Raw genomic sequence first — 12,566 nt, forward strand, 5'->3', positions numbered from 1 at the left:
TTACCTCTCTGAAGGCAACTTGTCACAGCCGGCTGAACCTTCTTAAAACCCTTGCTCATCTTTCGTGGGGGGCTGATCGTCGAACCCTCCTTCACCTACATTCCACCCTTATTTTATCGAAACTTGATTATGGTGACCAGATCTATTCAGCGGCATCTCCTGCTACTCTCTCTAGCCTTAACCCCATTCATCACCAAGGATTACGTTTATGCCTTGGTGCTTTTCGCTCTTCCCCTGTCGAAAGCCTCTATGCAGAAGCGAACGTTCCATCCTTATCCGATCGCCGTGATGCCCATTGCCTGCGCTACTATGTACGCTCTCATGATCTCCGCAATCCTTCCATTTATAGAATGGTCACTGATATTAGTAGACATTCTTTATTTGTTCGCCGCCCCTGCTTACTCCGTCCCTTCTCTCTTCGCCTTCATTCGCTCTCGTCTTCTCTTCAACTACCACCTTTCTATGTACATGTAGCATCTCACTTTTCCCTACCCCCCTGGGAAGTTCCAGCTGTTCGAGTCTGTTCTTTCTCCCTCCCTTGCTCGAAAGCCCAACTGTCTACGGTCGCTTCCCGCTCTCTTTTTCTTGACCACTTTCACTCTCATTCTCATGCCATTGCTGTGTACACAGATGGCTCTAAGTCTTCTGACGGCGTAGGATTCGCAGCAGTGTTTCCGGACAGCGTCGTACAAGGGCATTTACTATCTTCAGCTAGTATTTTTACTGCTGAATTATATGCCATCCTTACAGCACTTATCCGTATTGCATCTATGCCTGTGTCATCATTTGTGGTTGTCTCAGACTCCCTTAGTGCTTTACAGGCTATAAAAAAATTTGATACACCTCACCCCTTAGTCCTCCGTATCCAACTTTGGCTACGCCGCATCTTTACTAAGCATAAAGATATTGTTTTTTGTTGGGTCCCTGGTCATGTTGACGTACAGGGCAATGAACAGGCAGACACTGCTGCGCGGTCAGCAGTACATGACCTACCAGTTTCTTATAGAGGTATTCCATGTACGGACTATTTTGCTGTAATATCTTCCCACCTTCACACCCGTTGGCAACAACGTTGGTCTACTATGCTCGGCAACAAACTTCAGTCTATTAAACCGAGTATAGGTTACTGGCCGTCTTCTTATCACCAGTGTCGAGGTTGGGAGACTACTCTCTCCCGTCTTCGCATTGGCCATACTCGTCTTAGTCATGGATATCTCATGGAGAGGTGTCTTGCTCCTCTCTGAGAATTGCCAAACTCCATTATCAGTCAGCCACATTCTGTTGGACTGCCCACTTTATCAACGAGCACGCAGAATTTACCTCTGTCGTCGTCTTCGCCCCGCTGCTCTCTCTTTACCTTCCCTTCTCGCTGATGGACCCACCTTTCATCCGGACTCTCTCATTGACTTTTTGACAACGACTGACTTACTTCACAAATTCTGATACTTTCAGCCCTTTCTACTTGTATCTCTTGCTACCCTCTACCCCCGTACTATCCCCTGCCCCGCTGTTTTCTGTAACCTGCTGATCATCCCCCCTCCCTTCTGCCATCCAGTTCCCTTGCTTCCTTCCCTACCCTGCAGCGCTGTATAGCCCTTGTGGCTTAGCGCTTCTTTTTGATTATAATAATAATAATAATAATAGGTAATCTTTCACATTGGGGGCAAATGCATGGCGTAACCAGTCATAGAAAAAGTCCCTAGTGACCCATGCCTTACTGTTTGCCCTCCACAGCACACACAAATTTTCCTTGAGGACATTCTTTTGCCTGAACGGTCTGGGAGTTTCAGAGTGATACACTAATAAAGGCTTCACTTTGCAATCACCAGTAGCATTGGAACACATCAACAAAGTAAGCCTGTCTTTCATAGGCTTATGTCCTGGGAGTGCCTTTTCCTCCTGAGTAATGTAGGTCCTGCTTGGCATTTTCTTCCAAAACAGGCCTGTTTCATCACAATTAAACACTTGTTCAGGTTTCAGTCCTTCAGTTTCTATGCACTCCTTGAATTCCTGCACATATTTTTCAGCCGCTTTGTGGTCCGAACTGGCAGCCTCACCATGCCTTATCACACTATGTATGCCACTACGCTTCTTAAATCTCTCAAACCAACCTTTGCTGGCCTTAAATTCACTCACATCATCACTAGTTGCAGGCCTTTTTTTAATTAAATCCTCATGCAACTTCCTAGCCTTTTCGCTTATGATCGCTTGAGAAACGCTATCTCCTGCTAGCTGTTTTTCATTTATCCACACCAATAAGAGTCTCTCAACATCTTCCATCACTTGCGATCTCTGTTTCGAAAACACAGTTAAACCTTTGGCAAGAACAGCTTCCTTGATTGCCTTTCTGTTGCCCACAATAGTAGAGATGGTTGATTTGGGTTTCTTGTACAACCTGACCAGGTCGGTGATACGCACTCCACTTTCATACTTATCAATGATCTCTTTCTTCATCTCTATTGGAATTCTAACCCTTATTGCTGTAGGGTTGGAACTAGAAGCTTTCTTGGGGCCCATGGTCACTTATTTTCCAGATAAAGCACCGAAAACACTGTAATAATACGAAATATTCCGATTGTATGCTTGGATGTTACCGCGGAGGCTGGCTGGTAAACAATGCCACCGGCGGAACATATGAGGCTGGCTCAGGCCGCACATTGGACGCGTCTCGGACGAAGGGCGCTGAGCGGGTTTTTGGGCGGTATGCGAGGCAAAATTTTAGCAATCAAAGCGTCCGGTATGCGGATTGTACGTTATGCAAGGCGTCCGGTATACGGGGGTCCACTGTAATTGCAAAGTACGGAAGTGGAGTGCGTGTGTCAGAGCTGGCCAAGTTGTATGCAAAACCCAATCAACCATCTCTGCTATAGTGACCAGGATAACAGCAATCAAGGAAGCTGTTGTTGCAAAAGGTGCAACTGTGATTACGAAACAGCGACCGTAAGTGTTAAAAAATGTTGAGAGACTGTTATTGGCGTGGATAAATGAAAAACAGATAGGAGATAGCATCTCTCAAGCGATCATTTGTGAAAAGGCTAGGCAGTTGCATGACGATTTGGTAAAGAAATTGCCTGCAACTAGTGGTGATGCGAGTGAATTTAAGGCCAGCAAAGGCTGGTTTGAAAGATTTAGGAATCATAGTGGCATACATAGTGTGATTAGGCATGGCGAGGCTGCCAGTTCAGACCAAAAAGCAGCTGAAAAATATGTGCATGAATTCAAGGAGTACATAGAGGCTGAAGGATTGAAACCTGAACAAGTGTTTAATTGCGATGAAACAGGCCTGTTTTGGAAGAAATTGCCAAGCAGGACCTACATTACTCAGGAGGAAAAGGCACTCCCAGGACATAAGCCTATGAAAGACAGGCTTACTCTTCTGATGTGTGCCAATGCTAGTGGTGATTGCAAAGTTAACCCTTTATTGGTGTATCACTCGGAAACTCCCAGAGTGTTCAGGCAAAAGAATATCCTCAAGGCTAATTTGTGTGTTATGGAGGGCAAACCGTAAGGCATGGGTCACTAGGGGCTTTTTCTGTGACTGGTTGCACAATGCATTTGCCCCCAATGTGAAAAATTACCTAATTGAAAAGAAATTATACCTTAAGTGCCTTCTGGTATTAGACAATGCCCCTGGTCATCCTACAGACTTGGCAGAGCGACTTTCTGGGAACATGAGCTTCATTAAGGTCAAGTTTTTGCCTCCTAATACCATTCCTCTCCTGCAGCCCATGGACCAGCAGGTCATTTCCAACTTCAGGAAACTGTACACAAAAGCTATGTTTGAAAGGTGCTTTGAAGTGACCACAGACACTCTGTTGACTCTAAAGGAGTTTTGGAAGGATCACTTTAATATCCTCAGTTGTGTAAACCTTATAGGTGTGGCTTGGGAGGGAGTGACTAAGAGGACCTTGAACTCTGCCTGGAAAAAACTGTGGCCAGAATGTGTAGACAAAAGGGATTTCGAAGGGTTTGAGGCTAATCCTGAGAATCCTATACCAGTTGAGGAATCCATTGTGACATTGGGGAAGTCCTTGGGGTTGGAGGTTAGTGGAGAGGATGTGGAAGAGTTGATGGAGGAGGACAGTGACGAACTAACCACTGATGAGCTGCTAGATCATCTTGAACAACAAGAGGCCAGACCTGAGGAAACTGCTTCGGAGGAGGGGATGGAGAAAGTGAAGAAGTTGCCTACTTCAAAGATTAGGGAAATGTGTGCAAAGTGGCTTGAAGTGCAAAGCTTTTTTGATGAAAATCACCCTCAGACAGCTACTGCAAGCCGTGTTGGCAACCTGTACAATGACACTGTTGTGAACCACTTTAGGAAAGTCATAAAGGAACGAGAGGTACAGGCCTTTATGGACAGATATGTTGTGCAACAGAAGTCCAGTGACTCAAGCTGGTCCTAGTGGCATTAAAAGAAGGGAAGTAACCCTGGAAAAGGACTTGCTACCTCAAGCCCTAATGGAGGGGGATTCCCCTTCTAAACAATAGGTTCGACACTCTCCCCTCCTCCCATCCCATCAATCATCACCAGATCTTCATTAAAGGTATTCTATTATTAGTAGAGTACATACTACAAACTGTGCACGTCTTCTTCAGTTTATGTGCATTAAACTTAATATTTCATGTAGTAAAAGTTTTTTTTTTTTCACACTTTTGGGTGTCTTGCATGGATTAATTTGATTTCCATTATTTCTTATGGGGAAAATTGATTCGCTTTCCGATATTTTTGGTTTACAATGAGCTCTCAGGAACGGATTAATATCGCAAACCGGGGGTCCACTGTACACTGATGGATCTAAACAGGAGTCTTCTGGCAGAGCTGCTTCTGCTCTTGTTGCCACCTCTCTAGTTAAAAACGATAATAAATTTGTTGAAATATGCATAAGAATTAACAACTGGGCATCTACACTGCAAACTGAATTGTTTGCAATCCTAATGACACTAAAGCTAACTTATGATACCGAGCCTGACTCTATACTCATTACTGATTCTCTCATCATTGAAGGCTTTTGACTCATATAATGACTCCAACAACATGCTCATTGGAGAAGACAGGTTTACTCAAAAATCTGGGACAAAGGAATTAATGCACAATTGCTTTTGGATCCCATCACACATTTTATTACTCCTTCATGATGAAGCTGATATGTTAGCCAAGAAGAGTACCTTGAAGGGGGATGTAGAATATAACTTTGGTATATCTGTGTCTAGCATTACGAATAATATTTGGAGAGAAGTAAATAATGAAAATGATTGTTTTAGGAATGCAGTTAAAAGTCTGAGTAGATTGTTACAAAAAACGCGATTCTAAAAGCTTAGAGATCTCCAGTGAATACTAGAAAGGACTGCCCTTCTAGCATCCAGCCTGTTACTGGGTTTTTGTAACAAGTAGTCAGTATCCTTGTCCAATTAACCATTAGAATTCATTAAGATTCAATAGTGCTTCAGGATTACAACTGGTAGGCTACTAACTAGAGAAATTAAAATTTAATAAATTTATTAAGTCTAGAGGTATATTATCAAAGTAAATTAAATCAATCACAGTAATGAAAATAATATCAATCTCTCGAGTACAATATTATTGTGCTGAAAGCACATAACACATTTATAATTCTTAAGTACCGTCTGGTACATTAACATTTAATAAGATATTACAAATATGTACAAGTAAGTTTGTGTATGCGTGTAAGTGCTCTAAGTAGTTCACTATGTCTCAAGACTCGAATAAGACTTAAACAAGTGACCGACAAAGTCCTCAAATAAACTAACTTCTTGACCGACTGGCAACCCGAACAGTCTGCTTGAACAACAAAGAATGCTAAGCCCAATAGCAATGCAATATGCGACTGCGACACAGAATCAGGAACTGGGAGATAATATAACGACACTAAGTAGGGACCTTCAGCAGATCCTCCACAAAAGTTACAAAACTCCCATACTACTGAATCTAAGTTCAGCATAGGAAAAACCCTGACTGTGACAATACACAGAAACCAGTACAAAATTAGGTCAGAAGCTATAGCTAAGGACCTGAGATGTTCAGAGTGTCTAAGAGACACACAACCTCAGTACAACGTCGAAAATCAGTAAGTCTATACAATGTTCTGTGAACAGAGTTCTACAGAACCAACAAGAATAATGAGACAGACAATCTGTCCAACCACCAAGCGAGTCTAGAGCAGACTGAATACTTCACGAGAGGTGAGGACACCCCCCCCTCGATCACGTGATAGCCCCGTGGACAGCACAGCTCAGAAGCCGGCAGTATAACGAGCGACAAGCGATAATTACAGTAGTTTGACAATCAAGACTAACTGAGCACATTTTATATACATCCTAACAATATGTAATATGTAACATCCTAACAACATAAGCTACGTCAAATAACAATATAAGGCAATACATTTGCGATTTAGCTATTATCGCAAATATAAGCAATATAAAATTAAATGAAAAGGTAATATACATTACATATATACATAATAATCATTGTAACCCATTCAGGGGTTGCAACACCCCCCCAACACGACAGAGGGTCGCACTAGGAGTTGCATTAATGTCTTTCACAGCGTCCGTCACTAGGATATACCCCTAGTACTAGGGCAGTACACAGTATCGTATCTCTGCATACTCGTGGTTATATACATCAGTGTAGAGACAGGATAGCGCTGACAAGGAGGGCACGTTGAGGCTCGATCATAGTAGAGGAGACTGCATTCCACTCTTAAGTAGTGGTTGTGGAATGAGAGGCAGTATGAACATCTGAGTATGAAACAGCTTAAGGTGTGTAGTGAAGGGGGGGGGGGTCTGCGGCAGGACAGTGTTGCGTCACGCAGTACCTCGCCCACTCGACACTACCCACTCAACACTCAGCTTATGTCTCCTTCTCACACAACATTACTGTGAATATATAAATATAATAATTAGACATGACATGAGTATATATAGTTAATATGGGCTGGAGGGATTAAGTTACTTTACTGAATTTGACATAGCAAATAACAAAAGGTATTTCGGCATAAAATTACGTTAATTTAATGTAATTGATAATTATTAAGGACATGACAGAGCGTCAGCAATTACATTACAATGACCACTTATGTGTTTTATACTAATAGAATAAGGTTGGATTCTGAGGGCCCACCTCATGATCCTAGCATTTTTACTTTTCATAGTATTTATATAAGTGAGTGGATTGTGGTCAGAAAAAAAGATTAATTTTAAATGGGGAAGTGCCCAAATACACGTCAAAATGTTCCAAGGACACCACAAGAGCTAGAGCCTCTTTCTCAATAGTGGCATAATTTTTCTGGTGTCATTTAAGCTTAGATGAATAGTAACATATAGAATGGAGAATATCAGTGGATGTTGACTGTTGGAGCAGCAGAGCGCCCACTGCATAACCACTCGCATCTATATGTAAAAAGAAGGGAAGATTGAAATTAGGACTTTTCAACACAGGAGCAGAGGATAGCAAGCGCTTCAGCCTTTTGAATGAGTCTGAACAATCTCTAGTCCAGGTGAACTGAACTTTGCTACTAGTAAGCTCAGTGAGAGGAGCGGCAATCTGAGAAAAGTTTGGACAGAACCTGCGATAATATCCTGCCATACCCAGGAATCTCTGTACTCCTTTCCTATCCTGTGGCACTGGAAATTCAGAAATTGCACGAACCTTAGCCTCAATAGGAGCAACCTCACCTTGGCCGATACAAAAGCCTAGATAGGTAATCTTGGCTTGACCAAAACTACATTTGGCTAAGTTGACAGTGAAGTTGTATTGCACCAGTCTCTCAAACAATGCTCTGAGACCCGTCAAGTGCTGTTCCCACTCGTCACTGTACACCACTAAGTCGTCAAGGTAGGCTTCTACTCCTTCCAAGTTGTGGGTCAACTCGTTCATTATACGTTGGAATGAAGAAGCCGCGTTACATAGGCCGAAGGGGGTGACGAGGTAGTTAACCCTTTCAGGGTCCAAGGCCCAAATCTGGAGTCACGCACCAGTGTCCAAGAATTTTCAAAAAAAAAATTTGTTATTTTTTCTTATGAAATCGTAGAGAATCTTTATGTGAAGGTAATAAAACAAAAAGTACGAAATTTGGTGGAAAACTGACGAAATTATGCTCTCGCGAATTTTGATGTGTCAGCGATATTTACGAATCGGCGATTTTGCCGACTTTGACTCCCATTTTAGGCCAATTACATTATTCCAATGAACCAAATTCTTAGCTATTTCACTAGTATTACTTCTATTCTATCGATTGAGCACAAGAAATCGCCAAGTCAACTGTTTCAACTACAAAATAAAGTGATCGGAAATTGTAAATTTGGCCAATTTAACACAAAGTTCAAAATATTCCAATTTCAAAATAGGGTCCAGAATGAACAATGTAGGTATTCCTGGAATTAAACTAACATTTCCTCTGTTCATTAGTTATGTTTTGAGGCTTTACAAATAAATTCCATTTTGATTTTTTATTCACATAAATTTTTATTCACACCAAAAAATAGAAGATTTACTGTTATGCAATACTGTAATAATTGTATAAATATCATCACCATATTTGTGAATGTATATTAGACCCACCAGCCGACGTGTATTAGATGTGTGAGGTCGTTTGTTTACTCTTGAATATCGGCAAAAATTTAACATATCTGCTACTTTGAGCTCGGTTTCAAGCCATTTCCAGTGCTAAAACCAATCAAAATCATCTCTATTTCTGTAATATGTCTTCCATTCTATCAAACGAGACCAAGAAATCACAAATACAACTATAAAAAACATACGAAAAAACACTGCAAATTTGCTGTTTTAATTGAAAAATCATGATTTCATTTTTTTTCTCTCATTATACACAGTGTGCTGCAGGATCTGTTTTATGTGGTGCACACATACCACATAGATGTATTCTCTCATATCTAGGCCTCTTCAAGGGGGGCTCCTTGGCGTGGTGAAGAGGCTCTTGGTCTGAGGAATTAGCCCTGTCGGTCTTCTTCCTCAGACCGAACCTAATTACCCCCCATTCTCCCCTCCCCTATCCCATCCTCCCCATCCTCCCCTTTTTCCATTCCTCCTCCTCCTCCTCACCCCTCCCTTTTGCCCTTCCTCTTTTTAGCCTTCGTGATTTCTCCCACAGGCGCGCTAGTTCCTGGGTAGGGGAAAGGACACCGGGGTCCATCCCATTCCGTTGAGGTTTCTTGGCGGTGGCATAGTTTGCCGTGGAATCTGGATTGCCTAGGGATGTCCCGATCCCTCTCCGGTATCCCGGAGTAGCTTTGGGTGTCTTTTGGGCGACGGGTGTATCTCTGGAAGCCACCTTTCGGATTCCGGGGGTGGTGGCTGAAGGAGGTATGCTTTGTGGCGGATATCCGGCCGCCCTCTCTTTTGTCCACCGAGGTAGCTCGGCAGATGTGAGGTTGCTATCCCAGATTGCTGGTTTACTGGCATGAAGGGTAGGGTATGGCACGGGTTCCATGCTGCATCTGCGCTACTAGCGGTGTCGAGTCCTCTTGGGCGCGGAGGGAGATTTCTGGCCCTTTCATTCCTCCTAGGAACTATCCCTCCCCGGTCCCCCCTTTTTTTTTTCTTTTTTTTATTTTTATTTTCTTTTCTTCTTTCTTTTTTTTTCTTAAAAACAAAAAGAAAGAAGTAACCTAACCATGGCAGCCCTAGTCCATGAACCTGGTACCCCCGGGCCCCTTCTTGATACCGCACCCCGTTCTGACCCCGCCTCGTCTTTGGACCACTCTTCAGACATTCCTCATGCCTCTGTACCTATTGCCGGTGCTGTTTCCTCACCCGCTTCAGGTACTGAGGCCTCGACTGACTCCTTCGATTTATCAGACCTTCGCTCTCCTCTGACTATGCTTCCGGCTTCTCCCTCTACGGTGCGGCAATTTTCAAATCGCCGACCCGTTCCACGTCGGACCAACTCTGGTCCCACGCCTAAACGTCAACGACAATTACCTGCTGATGATACTTCTCCACCTTCACCTTCTCGTTCTTCTCAGAAACGATCGACACGTCCTTCACTACCTTTCCACGCTCAGTTTCAGACTGAACAGTGGACTAAATTCTTCACTTTACGACCAACTTCCTCTACTGCCTATCTTTCTGACCATAGTATTGGCAAGGCACTCCTACGCCATGTTGGTAAAGATATTTCTTTTCATGCTCTTAAGAGCGGTACGCGCATCATTACCGTACAGAATGCTACCCAGGCTCGTGAGCTCTCTCGTCTTTCCCATATAGATACTGTTCCTGTCACCCTTGAAAAACATCATTCCCTCAATTCTTGTAGTGGTACCGTTATTCTGCCCCATACCATAGTTCAACAAAATTTCCAGACATGTGGCACCGACATTCTAGAACAGCTGGAACTCCAAGATCTCCCAATCCTCAAGGTAGACACTTACGTTCTTCCTGCCCGTGGGCGGAGACGATACCCTAGCAATGTGGCTCGTTTAACTTTTAACAGCCGAGAACTCCCATCCTCCGTTTATATAGCAGGACATCGGTTACAAGTTCGAAAGGTGATCCCTACACCACAACAGTGTAGAAATTGCTGGCGATTTGGCCATCCAGCGAAATATTGCAGATCTATCGCCGAATGCCCAGTCTGTGGTGCCGATGACCATTCTAATACGTCTTGCAATCGATCTCCCTCTTGCCTTAACTGTCATGAGGCTCACCCTTCGTACTCTCGCCGTTGTCAGGTCTATTTAAACGAGCGGGAAATCCGTTACCTCAAAGAGACAGAAGGTCTCCCTTATGCCATGGCAGTTTCTCATCTCCGCCTCCAAGGGAGACTCCCACGTGTTTCTTATTCCCGTGTTTCAAAACGTCCCCCCACTTCTGGTATCCCATCTTCTACACCCACCTCTGTGGTTACCTCTCCCATAATCACTCCTGTATCTAATCCTTTTGCTGTCCTCGGCTCAGACGTCCCTACTTCAACGCCTCAGTCTAATCTCGCTTCTTCGAGTTCTCTCTTACAAGCCTCAGTATCGACGAGACCTCGTACGACACCTCTTCCCAATCGTCCCTCTACTTCTCAAAAGTCAAAAAAAGGTCCGGTAACACCTCCTACCCATCTTCCACCTCCTCATTTTACCCTCCCTGTCTCTGTCCCTAGTTCTTCCCCTCTCACTGGCTCAGTTACAAGTGCAGAGGTTCACCCTCCTCCTCGTAATGTACCTTCCTCCCCTGTTCCCTCCCAAGTTTCTTCCTCTTCTGCCACCTCCCAGGTTCCTGTCTCTTCTGTCCCCTGCCACGCTTCTCCAGTTCCCTCCACCCTTTCGCCCCCCCCTACCTTGGTACAGTCCAATACAGTTCCAATCTTTACTCATCCTCCCCCTACCATTCCCAATATTGTCTCCCATACGACATCTCTGAATTCCGAAACACTTGAAGCAATCTCTGAATATATTGCAGAGACCAAACCATCAATGGACACTGATCCACCTTCCGCTCTTTCTCTCTCCTCTGCTCCATCTGCGCAACTCCTTTCTTCACAGCGCACCGTTCCTTCGCTGCTTGAACATTTTCCACTGCCTCCGCATGTGGACTTTTCTAACCCTTCTAGTCCGTAGGAACCCTTACCTGCGGATTTCAAGTATCTTTATCATTGCCAATCATGGCCTTTTTACAGTGGAATATACGCGGCCTCAGGGGTAATCGGGGTGAGCTTCAGATGTTACTCTCCCAGTTTGCCCCTGTTGGTGTTTGCTTACAGGAACCAAAATTACACTCTGCTGTTATTTCTCACATCTCAGGCTATAATTTATTGTATTCTTCAGATCCTTTTCCTGATGGGACCTTTAATGAAAGTGCCCTTCTTCTCCGCACTGATATTCCGTACCATCAGCTATTTATTCATACTTCGCTGCATTACACAGCAGCCCGTATCCACTTACATAGGTGGTATACGCTCTGTTCTTTATATCTCTCTCCTTCTCGGGCATTATCTATTCCGGATTTTGCCTTCCTTGTTTCGTCATTACCGCCACCGATTCTGTTACTCAGTGATTTTAATGCCCACCATTTCCTCTGGGGAGGGTCTCACTGTGATTCCCGTGGAATTCAGTTAGAGGCTTTTCTTGCCACCCACCCCCTCCATGTTTTAAATACATGTACTCACACCCATTTTGATCCTCGGACTCATACTCTCTCTTGCATCGATCTCTCAGTTTGCTCTTCCTCCGCCGCATTAGACTTTACTTGGTCTGTTCTCCCGGACTTGCATGACAGTGATCATTTCCCAATCATTCTTACTTCCCCTTCATATTCGCCACCTCTTCGCACCCCACGCTGGCAATTTAATCGGGCAAATTGGAACCTTTACTCACACTTGACTGTTTTTAAAGAGGTTCCTTCTTCGTCCTCCATCGATGAGCTTTTACACCTCTTCTCGTCCTCCGTTTTCACCGCAGCTTCTCATTCTATACCCCAAACTTCGGGCAGGCATTCTCAGAAATGCGTGCCTTGGTGGTCTCCTGCTTGTGCTCGTGCAGTACGTTTGAAACGCGCTGCATGGGGCAGGTACCGGTACAATAGAACCACAGAG

Source organism: Cherax quadricarinatus, chromosome 6, assembly GCF_038502225.1.
Source record: "Cherax quadricarinatus isolate ZL_2023a chromosome 6, ASM3850222v1, whole genome shotgun sequence".
Classification (NCBI taxonomy): Eukaryota; Metazoa; Arthropoda; class Malacostraca; order Decapoda; family Parastacidae; genus Cherax; species Cherax quadricarinatus.